Consider the following 20,870-nt stretch of genomic DNA (forward strand, 5'->3'; position numbering starts at 1 on the left):
AATGGCAAGGCTCAATTTAAATAATCTATTTAAATTATACCGCTTGAAAATTTGTGTAACTGCAAATTTATATATATATAAATGTACACACAAACTCCCTCCAACATATTTCATATGAGTCACTGAAGTGCTTTTTCCTTGGAAATTACATTAACATTAAAAAAAAACAGCAATAGAAATAGATTTTCTATTACTAGCATTTTATGAACACCATAAAATCAATAGAATATATAAAAAATTGATTTAGGCCATATTAAATATTATATCAGTAGAATGAGCAAAGTGAACTGTGGATATCCTTCAACTGATTCAGGATTATGACCAACAGCAAATTTGGATCCATCATGTTCAACAAGCATGACTAATTTCATAATATTCTATAATAAAGCTAAGCTCCAGAAGTTTGCTCCTAGAATTATTATGATAACTCTGAATTCTGTCATGACTTTTGACCTTTATCTTGTCCAGATTTTCCTAAAAGGCAAGAGAAAGCAGAGATGATGACCTGAATGTTATTTATTATTTTTCAACCAACACAAAAATTATACTACACCAAATGTTTTAGCTCCTACAAATACATTCAGCTCATCTACTCAAGTTAACAGATCTTAAATATCACTTTAAAGTCACAGAATTTAATTTTCAAAAAGCAGACACTGTAAAGCAGTATGATGTCTTTGTGAAAACTGAAGCATTTAAGGAACGATACACAGCCTTGCTTGCTTTTTGACAAAGCATCAAAACTCTATTTTGGCAGCTTATTCAGAAAGAAAATGCTTGGCCGAGAAAGTACTCTAACAGGATTCTAAACAAAAGATATTAAAATATTTTTCTGTATTTTTGACTGTTTATGATATTTCTCAAAGCAGGAAAGATATTTTACAGGAACAAATATTTCCACTGCCATTAAAGGTGCATTGTTTCCTTTGCTGCAATTAAAATACTGGATCTGATACTCCCCTTAGGATTTACAATATAACTTCAGGAAGTAAGGTTAGTTAATGAGCCTGTAACATGTTTACTTAGCCTACACTGAACTTAATTCTAAATAAAGGAAAAAAGAATTTATCAAAAATCTAAGAAAAAAGGCAGACAAAAACCATATTAATATTTTTAAAAATACATATTTCACTTGCAGCTCTGGAAAACAAACTACCAAAACACATTAAGAAGCATCATTGCCCATGCAATGGAAACAGTCGTTCCCTTGCAAAGAAAGAAAGTTTTCTCAAACTCAACTCTATTTTACAAATCTTGCAAAATTAAATAATTGATATATAACGCTGCTTAACAGCTTTCCTGTCCATAATGAAACCACAGTATTACTGGGGATAGGATGGCAGTGGAAAAGCCCTTTTCATGCCTGACATGACGCTGTTTACAAAAGCAGCACCCTTGTAGCTGGATCAGAGAAGAGCCCTCCCCAGTAATAATGTGACTTTCTGTCCAAGTCCAACTATGCTAAGAGTTATTGATGACAATCTCTAATAAAATAGTAATTAAATCTTTCAAAACACTCCTATGACTGGACAAGGATTGTGAGAAGGACAGACATTAAGCAGCAGTTCTGACCTTGAAAGAAAACTATTGATTGGATTTTGCCTTGTGAAAGGAAGGAGGGAAAACTGAAACCAACCATTCTGAATCATTAATGAGCTGCCACAGCATGGTCCTTACTCCAGCCAGTTTTTTACATATCCATGTGCATTTTTCTTTTGGCTTCCTCAAAACTAGCTCATATGCAACCTATACATGAAAAGAAACTATAAATTCCTTTGAGACAACATGAAGACAACCTCTAGACAGCCACTCAAATTTTGTGTGTGTCAGACTGTGTAACACTTAACAACACAAATTTTACATATACTTTTACATACACGCACATGTGTGTGTGTGTGTGTGTGTGTGTGTGTTTACTCATGTTATGTTAATTACAAATGAGTAAAAGATGCTATTAATTGCCTGTGCTACTACTATGTTTTTGTTTGTACCACTGAGACAGAATGTGACTTTCCAGTCTTTTGAGAATTCCTAGGATCAAAGAACTTTGAGCATATCTTCTATGAGGAATTTGGGCCTAAAAAATGAGATGTTTAGGTCATTAATTTTCAAAGAAAAGCTCTTTATAGAATGAAACAAAATTACATGGAAAGTTATAATTTGTGTGGCAGGAAAAAATTCAAATAACGGCTGTTTTGTATTGATTAGCACTAAAGTGATAGAAGTAAGTGGGGAGCAAAAAAGCCTACCATTAGATAAAATATAGGAAGGTGTGTGATTATTTTCTCCTTATTTATCTTAAATTTTACTCATCCTCCTTCTTACTAGGTTTTCCCTCCTCAGCATATTCCTTAGTTTTTCTTCTATGGCCTCTTTTCCTACAAATTGTCTACAACAGCTTTTCTTCAGTAAGTCCAGCCACAGTTATTTACTGTAACACAAAGCACCTTCCTTTGCTCTTGGCTCATTTAGCAGTCCTAAAGAAAATCATTCCCTATTAATGCACTTCTAAACAGAAGTCATAACTTAGTTTGTAAAACTACTTTTCTGATACCTTTATTAAACAAATCAACCATATTAAAAATGGGAAACTATTAAGCCAAGTTTTCTTTCTAAATGCGATCAAACCAAGTGAACTTGAAGAAAAACATCCAACAGCCAAAAGATCATTGACTGTAGGAATTTCCTCTTAAAGAGACACAGCCCGACAAAAACCAGCAAGGTGGAAATATGAAATGATTGTTTTGTTTACCATCCACTACAAGAAGGAAGAAATGTGATGACTCCTGTCATCACTGTCACACAGCAGTGCATTAGCAGATGTATACAGGCTGGGCCAGCACAAAGGAGTGCACAGTGTTGTCCAAGACAGTGAGTTCACGTGTGAGAGAAATTGGCTACTTTCAAAACATCCACGCAATTAGTTTCCCTTTAATTGCCTTTAATTACCAATACTTTCACTGTCTAGAAATTAGATATGCCATCTTTATCAAGGATAATATGGTAACATTGACAAAGGTAGGAATTGCTACTACTGGAATTAGATTCAGTTGCCTTCAACACTAATAGGATATAAAAAGTCACCACAGTAACACTACAGCTTCTTTACTTAATAATTACAGAAATAATGTCATGAGATAATATGCTAACCATTATCTTACACCAAGTATATAGAGGATTAAAAATTCTATACTGGAATAATTGCATTCAGAAGGAGATTATCCCTCGAACCCTGTACTCTGAAATACAACATTTCTGCTGACACCATGGAAATACACATTTTTGTACGCTAGAAAAAAAAAGTCCAAAAAAGATTAAAAGAGCAGAGGTAAGAAACAATGAGCTATACAATGATACAGACACTCATTAAGTAAGAGGGAAAGAGATGAGTACAACATGCGAAGGACAATGCACAAACCTACTCTATAGAAAAGCCAGAAATAAATGCACCTTCAGTGCTAGCACAAAACCCCTCTAAGATGACACAGTGAGTTCAGGAATTACATGGTGCTACACAGACAGAGAAGATTCATTCGTTTCTATCAGCTTACATTTGCACTCTAGCTCTGTTCCTTAAGATTCAAGCAATGAATGATGAGGTGTTACAATGCTATGAACTGGCAATATCTAAATGCCATATCCAAGGGTCTATAACACCTATCAATTAATTCTTTCTGATAAAATCAGAAAAATACTATTCCAGATTAAAAGACCATTATGAAATGGTCTCATTCCCATTACATTTAAAATTAAAAACTTTCCAACTTTTGTTATATGACTATGTTCAGCCCCATGGCTGTTTTTATACAAAATCAAGGAGGAATAAAAGGCAGTAGAACATATCTCCTTAAAAAAAGTTTGCAGTCTTGGCTACAACTCTTACAGCCACCTAACTACAGGTTAGAGAGGACCTGTAATGGTTTGCAAATAATGATCTCCATACAATCTTATGTATAAAGTCATTTGCAAACCAAGGGCAAAATTTTCCCCTTCTGTGCATGTTACAAATCTGCTATCTGTGGAATCTATCACAGTGCTGATTCTGCACTGACAGGTGGCTCCTATTTCCATCAGTGGTGTTTGTGCTGCTGAAAAAGCAATAAGAGAGGCTAGGGCAAAGAGATTTGTCTCACTGCTGGTTGAACACTACAGCACCCAACATCATGCCAGAACAAGCCATCCTTCTAATTTTACACAGCTGATCCAGAGTTCTAATCAGCTGCTTCTGCATGAACACGGATTTGAACATGGTGGGTGGGAGAAGCCTCATTTTTTTTGCATTCATTATTTTAATTGTACATATTGTACACACTGAAATTCACTGTATTCAATGAAATATAGAAAATTCTGGCTGCTGATTGCATTTGTTACTATATTCTTGGATAGATAAGTTCACATCCAATCTTGTGGCTGAATGCCACTGTACAGAGCTTTGCTATCTCAGCTTCCTACCTTTTTGATCCCATAGTGGCTGTGGCAAAGAAGCACATTTCTTGGCCCTGCATCTTTAGTGACATTGATCTGGCCTTGGTGCATCCCAAGTTCATGGTCAAATATTTTAATTTTTCTTTCCTTTTTTCATTTGGTTTTCTTAAAAATGTGCGTTGGAATTCATGACTATGCAATTCAGTGAGGGGCACCATGAAAAACAGGTGACTGCAGGACACTATTAATAACTAAGCAGCAGGACATCACCTACAACAGAAACACAGATGTGTTCCTTTGGTCCCATGATATTATTCTGAAACACAGCTAGCTTCTGGTATCAAATTCCAGGCTGGCAAACCAGCCTCATGACCATACGGTTTTACTGACTGCAAGAGCTCCATTTCAGTATGGCAGCCTTTAGAGACAAGAAAAGCTATCTTCCCAAGCTTTCACTCTGCTGTTAGCTCAGAACAGTTCCTGGGCCCAGTGATGATAACTGGACAAAGTCTGGCAGTGTTTGCAAAATATTTGTAAAATACACATTTCCAATACCATCTGCACTTAGAAAACGCTCTTACATTGCTGTTCTGAAATGCATTATCAGGCCTCTCATGTCATCACAGATGATACTCTCTACAGCTCTCAATCCTCAGGGCTTTCTTTTGCTTTCACTCCTTTCTTCATACACTTTCTCACAGATTTTTTTTTTTTCTTCTTCGTTTCTCTTCACAATATCAGGGACCATTTCAAAGCCTGGTTGGGACTTTCCCCAGATAGACAAGAAATCACACTATGCCTGTTTTTGTCATGCTTCCAACAGAACTGAAGAGAATCCCACCTTCCTCATCACAACAAAGTATGGCATCTTCAATCCCAGCAACTCCTACACAGCTCTGAGCACCCATCTTAATCTCTTCGTACTCTTTGTATTCAGAATATAATCAATCCTTCCAGTACAAAATTGGAAAAGGGTGTGATTTTTACCTTCTTTGGCTTGTTTTTTCTTAGTTACACGCACTCTTTTCCTCTTTCCTCATCACAACCTCAGAAATTGCCTACCTGCACATCTTTTCTAGTCTTCTCACTTGAACCTGAAGTCCTCCTCTTCTGTATTTCCTTGTCTGTATTTTCACTTCTCCCTCACTCTCTTCATCACTTCTCAGGTCATGTACAATATCAAGCTTGGGCTTTTTTGGTTTTTATTCTGGAAAAAAGTAATCCCATCTGTCTCTGAAGCTTTTAACTGTGTTTTTCATTGTGCTCAATGACTGATTTGCAAGAGGTTCACCTGCTCTTATTCTTGGACTACTGTTCTTCTGACTAGAGTCACCTTTGTGTGTACCCAAACCCTTACTCAGCCCATGACAGTTGACCTATGACTCTTACTCTTGACCCATGACAGTTATTTCCTGCTACTTTAAGATATCATTCAGCTTCTGTGCTTAGAGTTTTGCATGATTTACAGTTCAGAACTATTTGTTCAATCAAAACTGCCAAACACTACACTTGCTCACAACACACTTATTGAATTCCTTACAGTCTGTCTCAGAAAGGAGAAAATGTAATTTTCTTCATGAAGTAGTAGTCAAGATGACACTAGTATGTGGAATCTCCAACCACATGTCCTGCTGCGTAAGACAGATGAAGCTCTACACAAAGAACTAGAAAACATTATATTGCAGCAAAGGAAAACTGAATCTGTTTGCTCTGCTTGCAATAATCACGCAAAATCCAGTGAAGTTAATTTTCCATATTTTTCTGTCCTAGATCTATCATCTTTTAGACCTTTTCTGCATTGTTAGCAACCCCTTTTAGTGAAATTAAACAAGATAAATGTGCTGGAACAGCAATCATATTGCTGCACAAAAAATGTGCATCATAAGCAGTGAAGCTTATGTAGTATTTTAAAAGTTGATGTATTTGGTTTTTAAGACTAAACTACGACTATACTGAACAAATTAAAACCATGAAGTTCTGCTACATGAAGCAGCAAATTATTTTTAGTTACGTTTAGGAAGATATTTATCTACCTGTAGCTGACTGGCTATACACCAAAATAAGAATGCACTAGCACATGTGACCACAAATATGAATGTACATGGACCCTTCAGTCTGTGTAAAAAGGATTCATCAGTTCAGTCTACAGCCTGTGTTGTGTCTACTACTGGGCTCATGCAGTTTTCTTACTGGCACCAGCAAAACACCTTTTGCTGCACTTTTTGTGCTTTACGCACACACACCAGCCAATGGAGTCAGCTGCATCTGAAGTGCAGCTAAGGGCACCCTCTGATATTTCAGTTCTGTAAACTCCCTCTTCTGTAAGATTTTTGTAGCTAAGACAGAGTAGAATTGCTTGTCCAGAGCAGGCTCAGAAGAGACCTTATTACCCGGGGTTCTTCTCTGTTACATTTTTTTTAAGTCCTGCCATGTTTGGAAGCAGCAATACCACAAACCACTCATATTTCATTCCCTATTTAAAAAGCTACTTAAGAATCAATCTAAGATGTCCATTCATCCAGAATCCAGTGTTACAGTGTCAAGGTTAATTGAGGAGCTAAAGGCCAAGATTAAGTTCCACCTGTTCTCTGGGAAGATTTAGTTTCTGATGTTTCTTTCCCAGATGCACATGGAAGCTGACACAGTCAACCACAGGACTTCTGCCTGCAGCTCTTCTCTTCCCAAAGAAATGCTGACCCACATCAACCTAAATGAGCCTGATTCCCATCTACACTTACTTACTGGCAGAGCAGTTAAAGGGGCCATAGCGTAAAAGACCATTCTGGCTCACTGACATTTTTTTGTAATTTATGAAGGATGTTACAGCTGCATCAACACCTTTAGATACCAATGGTGCATTCTATACAGCCTAGTTCCTTATCCCCTTCAAAAATACCCCCACTTAGCATGGCTACTGCTTCAGTTTAAAACATCAAGATATCTCTTTGAGTAGGTAACAGACACTGAATTCTGAAGCTGCCACTGTAGCTCCTCACATTGAAGTAAACAAATTTGTGGCCAAATTGTTGAACTGTAAGAGCACATCTCAATTAAAGCATTTCCATAATATTGCTCACAATCCTGATTGCATTTTCAGGATTGGAACGGAGCAGAAAGGTTATCAGTAGTCACACACAATGGAATGTAGTTGGAAAAAGACAGGGTACCTAACTAGCTAACTCTGAAGTACCTAATTAAAATTTAAGTAATCTTGAAACCTAGGAGAGCTGAAAGAGGCACTAGAAAACCCTCAGAATCGCTATGTCTTGTTCTTAAAAAGCAAGTAATAAATGACAGAAATTAATGTGTTGTGCACAGAGTATGGGAGCTCAATGACAAGGCTCCAAGGCCAGCTGATGCACACAACAGTGCACATGAACGTCATTTTACTACCAGTGTGGTCAGTGAGAACAGTGCTTAGTTTTACACTTCATCCAGTCATAGAACTTGCTTGTAGAAGCAGAGGTTTTACTTAGTAAAAAACATTGTCCTGATTGCTGAGAGCAAATTAAAATGTGCGAAAATGAGCATGGCCTCAAAACCTAATCACTTAAATGCTAGGTGATTAATACTGAATGCCTACGGTAGCATGAACACTTTTCAGAGAACATGGATGGGAAACAGCCAATTGCATAAAGACTGCAAACACATAGAATCCCTCTTCCTTTAGCACCAGGAGGGTATACACTGTCAGCTCAGAGCTACCACAGGCAACACCAGCATGCTGGCAGAAAAAGACAGTCTCATTCTTCTCCCATTCACTATTTTAATTTGACACACTTGGGCCTGAGCTGTACAGCTGGACAGACATTTCCAGTCCCTGCAGGAACATGCAGACTCTGATCTGAGGAACTGTCAGAATACACCAAAAGGAAAAGCAAATTATTCAAATTTCTCCATATCCTCCTGATACTGTGGCTCAACAGTGTGAAAGCAAAAACATGCCTCAGCTTCTTAGTTGGTTTGATATCATGCTGCTCCTGTACTTGCCACAGGACCTGTAGAGTACGCTATGTCCAAGACTCAGGTATGGCCTCCTTTGCCAAGGAGTGAAAGCAGGAATATTTCCTCTGATTCCTCTGCCTCTGATAGACTACCTGCTGAACTGCACTGTAAGTCAACCATAAGGCATTCCAAACTATTCTACTGCTTTTCTAAAATAAAGGCATGTGCATTTATTTTATTTTTTCTTTACCAAAACAACATGGTGCTTAATAAACAGAAAGGAAAGTTTCCCTCCCTCGTCAGCCTTCCTCTGTGCAGCACAGAACACAAGAACAGCTGTGTTGGTCCAACCAAATGACACATTGTCCTGTGTTGTAAGGTATGTGTGTATGATATGTGCCATCCGTCAGAAGTAGAGCAGTCATCTTCAGTTAATTGGGCAGTTTGCTTTATCTCTTCCACAACCAATCCTCCCTCTCGGAAGATATCTTCTGTTAATGGGCCACTGAGTCTCACTGCATGACTGATAAATTACATAATCCCACTGTGAGATGCTCTGCCCAGGGGGAGGAGCCAAGCATTCCTACCTGGATATAATCTGAGACTTGGAACAACAGACAACCTTTTCCCACTGGATTCCCAGAGGAGCAGCTGTCTTCTCCACTGGATTGCCAGAGGAAGACCAGGCCCATTACACCACCAGCAGACCTTCAGAGGAAAACTCCACTCTTCTACAGGATCACTGCTTCAACAGAACCACATCTGTGACTCCAGGAGGACTGCAGCCACCATTTAATCAGATTGCTACCAACACCCTGACCAACAGGGTGTCAGGTTGTATTCTGACTCTGTCAGTGGTTTCTTTTCTGGTTTTTTGGTTTTTTTTTGTTCTATTTCATTTGTATTTTTTAAAATTCTTCTAGTAAATAATTGTTATTCCTATTCCCATATCTTTGCCTGAGAGTCCCTTAATTTCAAAATTATAATAATTCGGAGGGATGGGGTTTACATTTTTACATTTCAAGGAAGGCTCCTGCCTTCCTTAACAGGTACCTGTCTTTTCAAACCAAGACAAACATCTATTGCCCTGCCTCTGACATGAGCCAAAAGCATCTGCCTGAGGGATTGTGTTAGCACAGAACAAGCACATACCAGAACACCTTTGCCACACCACATCACAAAGACTGCGTGTGCCAGAGGTGATACCTTTGTGCTTAATAGCTGTATTGGTGAAACTCACAGCTGTTGGGCAGGAACAGGCCCTGTGCCATCCACCTGACTCACAACCTGCACTCTCAAGGCACCTAGGCTTTACTAAGCCACTGGCAGGTTGCATGATTTCTTGTGATGGCAGTAAAATAGTCTGCATTAATGTTTGCCTGGAGCATGCTGGGAGAGGCCTCTGCAAAAGCAGATGCAATGCACAAGCTCCAGGCACCATGAAAAGCTGCTACACCTGTCTAGCTGGCATGCCAGCATTCAAAAGCACAGAAAGAGGAATTTAGCAGGGGAGGCTCTCTACTATTCTCCAAAACGAATGACAGCTGTGAGAGCTTACAGGTCTCCAAGATGGCCACGGGCAGAAATATTTTGCTTGTGGTAGCCACAAAGACACAATTTGACCTTCTAATTTGAAGGTTTAAACTTGACTTTCAAACTACTAGCGAGACATTCAACAAACGCACAACTGCATCACAGCCAGCTGAAGACAGAAAACATGGACAGCTCATAGTGCATATGCCCACGTGCCACAGGAGAAGAAGAGATAACAGTGCAGCTTCAGAAGCTGTGTGACAGAACACTGCAAGGGCCCTCTCCAATAAAAGCAAGGGATGTCAACAGGTTCTGGTTCAGACTCTTGTGCAAAAAGGAATGTTATTACACGTTACATTTCTGCTGCTGCCTGTTGCTACAAGTCACAGATATAACTTTCTAAAAGGGCACAAACCTGTCTTGGAAGACCTTTGGTACCAAAAATTTCAGCTGCGGCCACCAGCTCCTATGCCTAAGAGCTCCCACATGAAATAAAGGGTTCTGGTAACTCAATTTACCACTTTTAAAGGAATGTTTTTCTCCCAGTTTGATTTATTCATATCTACTGACCAGAACTAAAGTTAAAATTTCTCCTACTTTAAAGGCCATATATGGCATGTCTCCACGTTGGGGCTGGCCCTGTCAAATGGGGAGGCAAATCTGTGATCACACACCTCACAAGGGTTACAAATGGACTCCTTCCAGCTGCAGATGCTTCCACATATGCTCTGCAGAAGAGTTGTGGCAGTACAGAAACTGTGCCACAACTGTAGGCTGTCCTTTTCTTATTTATGAAAATGATGCCTTTAAAATCCAAAATAGCTATGAGGGAAAAGGCCTGAGTTCTCAGACATGCCAGCTCTGTAGTACCACACCATCAATGCTCACAGCAGGCAAGAAGGAAAGGGACTAATGGAGGAAGACCATAGTCATGACTGGCTGGCCAAAGTGCCAGGAAGAAGTGAAGCTTCATGGCAAAGAGAATCATAGAACAGTTTGGGCTGGAATGGGCCTTAAATATGGTTTCAACCTCTTTGCCATGGGCAACCTTCCACTGTCCCACACTGCTCAAAGCCCCATCCAACCTGGCCTTAAACACTTCCAGAGATAAAGCATGCACAACTTCTCTGGGCAACTTCTTCCAGTGCCTCACCACCCTCAAAGTAAAAAATTTCTTCCTAATATCTAAACTAAACATACACTCTTTCAGTTAGTTCACATATTTTGTCATCTGTCAGGAAAAGGTGAAGGACCTTTTATAAATACTTCTTTTACTTTTATGTTTACATTACACCACCTTGTGCTCCAGGGTATTCAGCCATGCCAGACAGTTGAAGGAACAGTGCATTAGCCTTTGATACCATAAATAAAACCACATAGGCTAATTAATAGTTACTAGATAGTTTGCCCATTTTACTTCAATGTAAAGAATCCTGTTACATTGCTCCCTCTCTGACCTCTTTTTTAAGAAGCTTCAAAAAAATCAAACAAAGCAAATTAGAAAGATTCTCAATCCTGCCCTATTTTTTTTTTAATTTCAAAGACAGATCTCATTTTCCTAAATTGAGTTTCTCACTTCCACAGTAGAAGTGCCATCATGTCTTCCTGGTTTCGGCTGTTGGCAAAGCAAACAGCACTAAATGGGACAAAACATGGCAGAGTACAAAACAGAAAGAATTACAGACACTTTAACAAGGCAGTTGTGATTTTTGTGCAGAATACAAAAGAGGTGTCAGGACAAAATGGACTTTGACAGCAACACAGAAAGTTCTTTCATTAGGATGACCATTCCTATGTCACTCATGATCCATATATGGAGGAAAAAATTCATTATATATAACACACTGTTCTGATCCTTACACTGGATTATCATTCATCAGAACTGAGGACTGAATGTAAACCTAACATTTAAAGTACAAAACTGTGAAAGGCTGGAACACTGGTCACTCTGAGGCCGAGACGAACACTCATATGGCACTAGTGAGGAAGCATTGGGAGGTACAGTATCTCCAGAAAAAGAGCAATTGAGAAGAGCTGTGAGTCACTTGGAAGAGATGTGTTTGGTTACCCACAAAGAGAACACTTTGGGGGTTTCACTGGCTGTAGTTTCACTGGCTGTTCATTAATAGCTAATGTACAATGCTGATCCCAGGTTATAGAAATTCTGGAAGATGCTTAACATGCATCAGGGTGTGTGTGTGTGAAAATGAGATATAAAAAGGACCTATTCATCCAAATTATAAAATCTTACTTGAACTTTTTCCCAGAACTGAAGTAAAACCTCATGTGTTTCTTTTACTGGATATTCAAGAAGCTTGACTACCTTTTGTCTTGATTTTTCTTAATTCTTCTAAATTTTTGTACCTCTTCATTTCTTCCTAAGATGCAACAGCACTGCTGCAGTAATGGCTTTACAACACTTCTTGTTTTTCTGAAAGAAACACCATAAACATCACCAGCTCACCCTGCTTTGTGCCGAGTATAAGACTAGACACTTTCACTGTCAGCCTCAGCTGTTCTGTGGAAAGTCATTCCAAGCTGGCCTAGCCTTCAGGAGAAACCTCTGCTACCAGTCACTTCCACATCAGCCTTTTTCCTGGAGATCATACAGTGGGCCTCATTTCTACCAAGAATGCCTTCTGTTTAACTACTATTAATGTTCCAAGCTAGAGTGTTTAAGAATTGCTTGGTTTATAGAATTAAGTTTTCTAGCACTGCGCCTTGACACTTCCTCAAAGGGGGATCAAAGCCAAGCACATATGTACTTTATAGTAAATGGTGCTTAAACCATTAGGGAACTGGAACAACTCTAAAATGATTGATAGATGATAGATAGATAGATAGATAGACAGATAGATAGATAGATAGATAGATAGATAGATAGATGAAAGAAAATAAAAGAAAGAAAGAAAGAAAGAAAGAAAGAAAGAAAGAAAGAAAGAAAGAAAGAAAGAAAGAAAGAAAGAAAGAAAGAAAGAAAGAAAGAAAGAAAGAAAGAAAGAAAGAAAGAAAGAAAGAAAGAAAGAAAGAAAGAAAGAAAGAAAGAAAGAAAGAAAGAAAGAAAGAAAGAAAGAAAGAAAGAAAGAAAGAAAGAAAGAAAGAAAGAAAGAAAGAAAGAAAGAAAGAAAGAAAGAAAGAAAGAAAGAAAGAAAGAAAGAAAGAAAGAAAGAAAGAAAGAAAGAAAGAAAGAAAGAAAGAAAGAAAGAAAGAAAGAAAGAAAGAAAGAAAGAAAGAAAGAAAGAAAGAAAGAAAGAAAGAAAGAAAGAAAGAAAGAAAGAAAGAAAGAAAGAAAGAAAGAAAGAAAGAAAGAAAGAAAGAAAGAAAGAAAGAAAGAAAGAAAGAAAGAAAGAAAGAAAGAAAGAAAGAAAGAAAGAGAGAGAAAGAAATTATATAGTCCAGCTTTGCTGTTCTTTAGTAATTTTCCTTCTTTCTGATTCACTGGTTTCTATTTCATCTGAAGAAACTCTGATTCGTTAGTCTGATCACAGGTAAACTTCCCATTATCATGATCTGCCTTCTCTCCACCTTCCATTCCTCTCATCCTCATTTCCTCTTATATCCCAACTAATTTCTTTCTAAAATTCTCCATGGGCTAAACCACAATTTGCCCTCACAAAGTAACACATTCCCAAAATAGCATGACCTGCATATGGGCAAAAAGTTCATATACAAGCAGGTGGGAATTCACCCTTTGTACATTAAAAAAAAAAAAAAAAAAAGACAAAAAAAAACCCCACAAAAAAACCCCCACAAAAAAACTGTAAAATAAAGACCTATGAAGCAAATGTGGATGTAGACTGAACATGGGGTTGGGACTCTGCAGATTAAACTTCTAGGACTGCCTTATTCTTTCACTACCTTGAACTAGGAGCTCTGCTATTTCTGTGTGCCACAACCCATACCAAGGTAGAGCCTCAGAGAGCATAATTTTCAGCTCTCCTCAATTCTACTCCCTCCATGTTTTCTCTTCAATCTCTTTGCATTTCATCTGTAAGCTGTCCTCTACTCAGCATCTCCCCAGTTCTCCATTTCACTTTATGCACACCACATACATGCATATTCCTTCATCCCACCACCTGCGTGTATACTCTTAGAGGGAGGGGGAATTAGACACAACATGTACTTGTTTACACTTGCTTTGCTTTCCTTGTAATTTACTTGTAATTTCCTTGCATTTCACTTGTAATGGCCATGAGGTCTCAGATAATTTTCCTTCATTCATAATATCAGTGTTAATAATACCACCATAGTAGTCTGAATCATGTAAAGCTCTAAGCAAGCTAGTATCTCCTTTTGTCCCTCAATCATTACAACTGAGTTCACATTTTGCAATCAAGGAGTCAAATGCACCTCTGCATCATTAAAAATTCCCCAGTTCAGATCTGAGCTGTCTTCATAAATCTTGTCTTAAATATGTGGCATCATCTACTTGCTTGTTCCCATTACAGAAACAGCAAAATTCTTCTATGGTATCTTGCACTTTAGGATTGGACTCAGAAAACCTAATAGCAGACCAAAACAGAAAACTGAGACCTAGAGATCAAATTTTATATGAATAAGAACAATGAAACTCTAAAAATGTCTAACAGTATGCTCTAGTAGGGTGACACAGACCCAAACCCATGCAATAAACAGTGTTTTTTTGTTTTTTTTCTTACTGAAACACAAGAGAATGGTAACTTAAATATTTTAAGATCTTTTGTGTAAAATCCTTTACATGAAATTACCTTTATGGATCAGTTAATACAAACTCATATTCTTTGCTACACTTATAGCAATTTGCTTCTTCAAAGTAAGGTACTTAGAAGCATTAACAATTCTATCTTTCAAATGTTCATGTGGTAAAGCAATATTACAGTCCCCATTAACAAGTGATGCACCTAAGACAGACAATTTATATGATTGGTCCATGACTATAGGGACTGGAATGTCAGTGTAAAGCAATAAAAAAAAACTCCTTGTGTGTGATTTGGATGAGCAATATCATCATTGCCTTTACATTGTCTACTCACTAAAAATACTGCAGATTTGAGCACATTCATTTTTCTCTACATCTGATCTTACAACACTTACTCACATGAATTGATCCCTCTTTTATATTCTGCTCATTGACTAAGTAATGGAATGTTCCAAAGATATTAAAGGATTGACACCCACAGAATTGGCATTTGGGTAGGTACAACACAGCACAAAATCATTTCTATAGGTAAAAGTGGAAACTCAAAAAGCTCAGTATTTCAGTGCCTTGCTGAAAGTCAAGGAGAAGATGTGTTCCCAACTACAAACTTGATCTTTTTAATGATTTGTCTGAAAAAGCAAAATTGTAGCCATTACTGCTACAAGCTAAGTGCACAACAATTTGAATATTAGGTCATACTTGTCAAACTGCAGATCATTTCATTTTGTAATTGTTTTAGAATTAAAAGTCAAAGAAGTATTTCTATTTTAACTGAATTTCACTTTTCTCCTACTCTATAAGCAATAACCCAATTGCTTAAGCAAGACATGTGATGCATGTGTTAATAATAAACACAAAAACTCTCCCTTTTCCCAGATCAATACTTCAAACTACTCAGAGTCATCTAAACACTCCAAAATCCTAATTCTTCAATCACCACTGTGAATAAAGCAGAGGTTTTTTTAAAGTTCCTTGCAATCAGCCCCTCTCCAACAACAAGGTGAAGTAATGGAAAATGTATTAAAGCAGAAAAACCAATGACCATTTGCTATATGCTTACAGACAAGTAAGACACAAAAGATCTTTCCTGATAGCCCTTAAGTAACACATTCCAACACAGCCAAAGGAATACGCAAGTCTCAGATAGAATGGTAAGGCATTCTACTTTCATCTGGATTGTATTTAGTCATGTAAGTGTGCTTGGTTGGGTAAATGAGAGTTAAAGTCAGTAATTATGTTATGTCATCGTGTCAGAAGGACAACTCTGCTTTGTAAGGAGACTCTTACCATGCATTTTTACAGTGTTTCTTACCCAATCTGAAATATGGTAAGACAATTGTGAAATATGCTGGAACTGAAATGAGTTCCAAACTGCCTTTCCCTGTACTGTCTTTTGGACCAAAGCTCAAAAAAGTTACAAGAGGTTAGGAGCAAATAAAATATAGTGAACTGTGATACACTGAAAAGAAGTATTTTGGAACTATCAGTGTGTTTCCATTGGAATAACCAATGCTTTTATTTAAAAGGTTTTCAAGGATGTTCACAGCCCAACACATACATTACAAAAATCACTTGAGAGAAAAAGCTATCAAGAAGCAGGAGAAAATACCCTGTTTGGATTTTGGCAGGCAAAATCAATGGATGCGTTCCTAATTTTTAATCAGCTTGATGAAAGAGAACAGCACTCTCACTGACAGTCCAAATTTTAAACTTACACCCAAAGAAGTTGACAAGCAGCTAGCAAGAACTTTAAGGAAAGATAGTATTTTTGGGTGTTTGTCGTAAAAGAGATTCTTTCACAGATCAACCACACAATCTCATTATCTAATCACAGAAAGGTAAACTCTGTGATTAGCCTGATTGGCACAGACTTGCAAGGCTTTGAACAGGGGGGAAGAATTCATTGTCAGGACATATGTTTAGGTATAGGAGGTAGTTCAGAGAGTGCTTGAGGAAGGAGAAGCACCTTTCAAAGCATGACATGCAAGCCCACAGACACAAGAAGACAGCTGGCATTGCCTAAAAACAATATGAATTTCAGACTCTTTTTTTTTCCCTTATCTTTGCATGCAGCTCAAGGCACTGACAGAAACTGCGTATGAACCTATGAAAAAAAAATCCCTCTTACCCTACATGGAACAAGTACACATGTTTCCCACTACTTCTGTCAGCTTCTATCTGTTAACTTAAAAGATAGAAGACACTGGTTTGAGTGAGAGTGGTTTCTCTTTCCTTTCTGACTTTGGTAAAACCTACACAAACTCCATTTATCTCTATCAGTAAAGCTGCCATGATAATACTCTTTTCCATGACGATCCACCTCCAGATTCCCAGGAAGCAGGGAGTACTAGGGATGGTCTTGTCACTGGAATAGGAACAGTTGATATAATCAAAAATGTTTTCATCCTTTTAACTGAATAATGCTATTTTGAATTTTGTCCACTAATTTATCTTCCACTGGTTTTCTTCATATTTCCCTTCATGCTTACTGGGATAAGTAACATCTGCAAACTGTGTATTGGGCTGGTTACACTGCAAACCATTTGGTTCCTTCCATCATTATTCAACACGCAAAGTAGAATAAAAGAGGATTAGAATTACTCTTCCACAAATCCTCTCAGGGAGTTCACAAATGCTCCTTTGTCCTCTCTACTCCAGTTCCCATCTTAGTTTTCAGTTTCATAAGCTGGTTAGATGGAGTCAGAAATAAACACAAAATGGTAAGAGCTGTCTTGGCAGCCTCCAGTGAATTCCCACCATAAGCATTTTCACATCCCACAGCAAGCAAGCAAGAAAGCAAGCCAAGGTGTTTCGTAAGAGCAACCCACAAGTCTTAACAAACACATTTAGGAAATTAAATGAAGCTTTCACCATTTATGCTACAGCATCTTGCAAGGGTCTAAAAACCTCACCTCCAGATCCAAGCAACAAAAAGCAGCTTTTCACACAAAGCTGTTGTCACTAGGTCCTGTATAAGGTGTTTAACATGTACACCAAAAGCAGCAAAATAGAGAATTATATTTCACCAATTATTCTGATGAATTTTGCTGTGGAAGTCTGAAGTCTAGCACAACATGAGAGTTTTTTATACTAACCCTATTTTAAGACTCCTCTAGCACAGACCACAGATCTGTTCTGTACTAATACTGTTCCCAAAGTCAATCATTAGAAACTGCTATCTCCTCTAGCTCTGAAAGACAGAATAAAAAGAATTAAGGCAAGAATTAAAACAACTGCTTCATACAGTACAATTCAACTTCAATCAGAATACAGAAGATCCTAAATAGAATGTTTCTGAGTGCTTACTTTGTCCTTGTCACTTCTAAAAACTCTCTATTACTACAGTTTGGAAAGGTAACTGAGTAAAATGAACATACCCCAAGCCATTCTTTTACCTTTTACCAAATGAATAGAGAAATGAATAGAGAAAAGTAAGAAAATAGGGCTAATTTATTTTTGTACAGCTCCTCAACAGACTTTGATGACATATTGATCAGTTCTGCCAGAGAACTGGAAGTTCCCAGAGGAGCTGGTGCTCTCTAACACATAGACTGGAAGCTGTTCTGCTCCGTACAGTACTGGAAAGAAGACCTCAAGGTGAGCTCTGCAGCAGCCTCAGCACATGCAGTGTTTCCAGGTATGGGCAGCTCTGACACAGCCACAGCTCAGACACACCTGCCTGATCCACATCTCTTTCTGGGTACCTGGCAACTGTCAGTCCCGCACTCCAACTGTGCTCAAGCTCTTCAAGCCCAGAAGAACTCACCAAAAACACAAGTCTAAGAGGTAAGCAGATGATGCCCATATAAAAGATGGGATAAACTGACATTTAAAAGTAGGAGGCATAGAATAATGTCTACAGAAGCTGCAGATATCTGCTCAAAACCCAAATGAGATGAAAATGTCATCCCTTACATAAAGATATTTCCTACAGGACACACAGTTATGTTAGCCTACATACACATATTTTTTTCTGGTTTTCAATGGAAAATTTTTCCAAATACATGGTTACATGAAAAATAGCATTAGTGACAGTTTGACTGCTGCAATTACTGAATGGTTACTTTGTTTTTTCCGCATTGCTTGCTGAGGGTGTGCTGACATTTAATGACAGGGTATCTGAGTGACCATGTTGTGTTCTCTGAACGTAACAGAAAAAAGAAGCATAGCCTATTGTGCATTTCTGCCTGATGTAACTAAGGAACTTACTTATGAATACAAAAATCATCATTAATTTTGAAGAGGATTTAAAATCTTGTTTTATAAATATCTTTCACGGAAAACTGGAATTTAGCTCCTTTCCATTTCCCTACTTAGACTGTTTATTAATCTACCACTATAGCACCCTCTTTGCACACAAAGTTTGGATTAATTTTGTTGTGACTTAATTAAATTGCAAATGCCTCTGAATTCTCAGGTAGCTGACTTGACCCTTTTATTCACACATTCCAATATACACATTTAAATGCATTGATCAGTAATGACTGAAAAAATCTTCTCATCACACTCACCTTATTTTCCTCATGTTCAAATACACCAAGTTGTTTATTTTCATATTTCAGTTCTCAACATATACTTACACTGCAGGCTTTTCAGAGCAGGCAATATTTCTTGTTAGCCCGAGTATTACGTATCTATTTATATCTAATCTCAAGTCTTAAAATATTGTTTTAATATAAACTCAGTAATACTGATAATGATAAAGGGAGAGAGTGCTTCTGGGACTTTGGATTATGGATAGATCCAAACAGTGAATCTGAGGTGTGAATGCATGCTTTGGAGAAGTCTGAGGTCCACTAAAGGGACAGATGACAGTCACTCCTTTCTCATGAAAGACTCAAGAGTTATTTGTAACTCACAGTGACATTTCATCATTAAAAATAAAACAAGCAATATGTATGAGGCCTTTTTGTAATTTCATATAGTCTTTTCCATGAAATCATATTCTTATTAAAATAAGACCTACTTGGACAATTTTGCAACAAAGAACTACTCAAGTCAAACTTACTGATTAGGCAAGAAAACTATTTTTGTGAGAATAATTGTATCTGAAGATACTGAAAAACAAGTAGCTTCCTGGTAGGTAACAACACTACAACACAAAATGGAACTTCATGCATTCTCCCTCAGGGGGAGAATTTATTTTTTCAGGGTTTATTTCCTAGTATCTTTAATAAAGTTGTTTTGAAATATTTAATGCATATTTTGAAAAACCTAACAAATATTCAGCTTTAGAGAGCTAAGATAAAACAATTCTCACGGTTTCTCTCAATCAGCTTCCACCTACTTCAGCTCTCTAAATGCAATTCAGAAAGCCTCAAACACAAGATTTAGGCTGAACTGTTCAGTCACAGACTAGCCTTCTGCCAAAACTCTGCAGCTCAATCTTGCTGACTTCATGTTGCTATTCAGGATATTTCACAATGACTGTTCTTTTCTAATGCTATCCCAAACAGCAGAGACATATTGGAAGGAGGTGAGAGACAAGATTACCACCCCAGCAGTTGATCTGCACTGACTATGTTTCTGTTCTGCTCAAATTGCATTTGTTCCAGGAAATCTACTCTAAACAGAATAGAGGAACACAAAATATAGAGTAGATATCTCTGAAAGGAGCACTTACCAAGAGCATGTAAGCATACCAAAACATACATCCAAGTGGTAGTGTTTTATGATAAGTATAATTTAGAAGAAGGACATGAGATTAACAGGAGTCTACCAAAAGATTACTTACCATGTTCTTCACAGACCCTCATCTACATATCTTAAGAAAAAAATGCTCATCGCCTTTAGCACACAACAAAGCATCTTCTAGGTCTCTCAGCAAGACAGCACATCGGTTTTTTAATTTATTTTTTAAATTTTCTCTCTTTTTATTTTTAAATACAAATTCACCCACATCATCAGACACAGACTGATGATATTAGTAAAAGAATACAGCAACCGAGTTGTTGCAGGTTACATATACCTCCATTGTATTACATATACCTCCACCTGGCTGTAAAATACATAAATGAATACATGAAGGGCTGAGATTTCCCCCTCTACAGGGACATGGGTACTTGTGACTCTCTCCAGATGCTGCTCCCCAAGAAGAACATGAAAATGCATCTCTCAGAAAGCACCATTATGACAGGATCCACTGCAAATGCACCTTCTGCTCTTGTTATTGCTCCCCCGTCACCTTAATGGAACAGTGTAGTACTGTTTAAACTACCTCTTACATACAGCATAGATTGTCGTCAATCAAACTTGAATTTAAACTTGCGAATAAATTTCATTTCCTATC

The 20,870-nt window shown here is 37.7% G+C and overlaps 1 protein-coding gene across 7 annotated transcripts in view; it reads right to left on the minus strand.

Annotated features, from left to right (window-relative positions):
• Positions 1-20,870, minus strand: part of NTRK2 (neurotrophic receptor tyrosine kinase 2) — a 191,977-nt gene that overhangs the window by 113,308 nt on the left and 57,799 nt on the right. The window lies entirely within an intron of this gene.

This window comes from Onychostruthus taczanowskii, unplaced genomic scaffold (genome assembly GCF_017590055.1).
Source record: "Onychostruthus taczanowskii isolate IOZ18803 unplaced genomic scaffold, ASM1759005v1 scaffold134, whole genome shotgun sequence".
Taxonomy (NCBI): Eukaryota; Metazoa; Chordata; class Aves; order Passeriformes; family Passeridae; genus Onychostruthus; species Onychostruthus taczanowskii.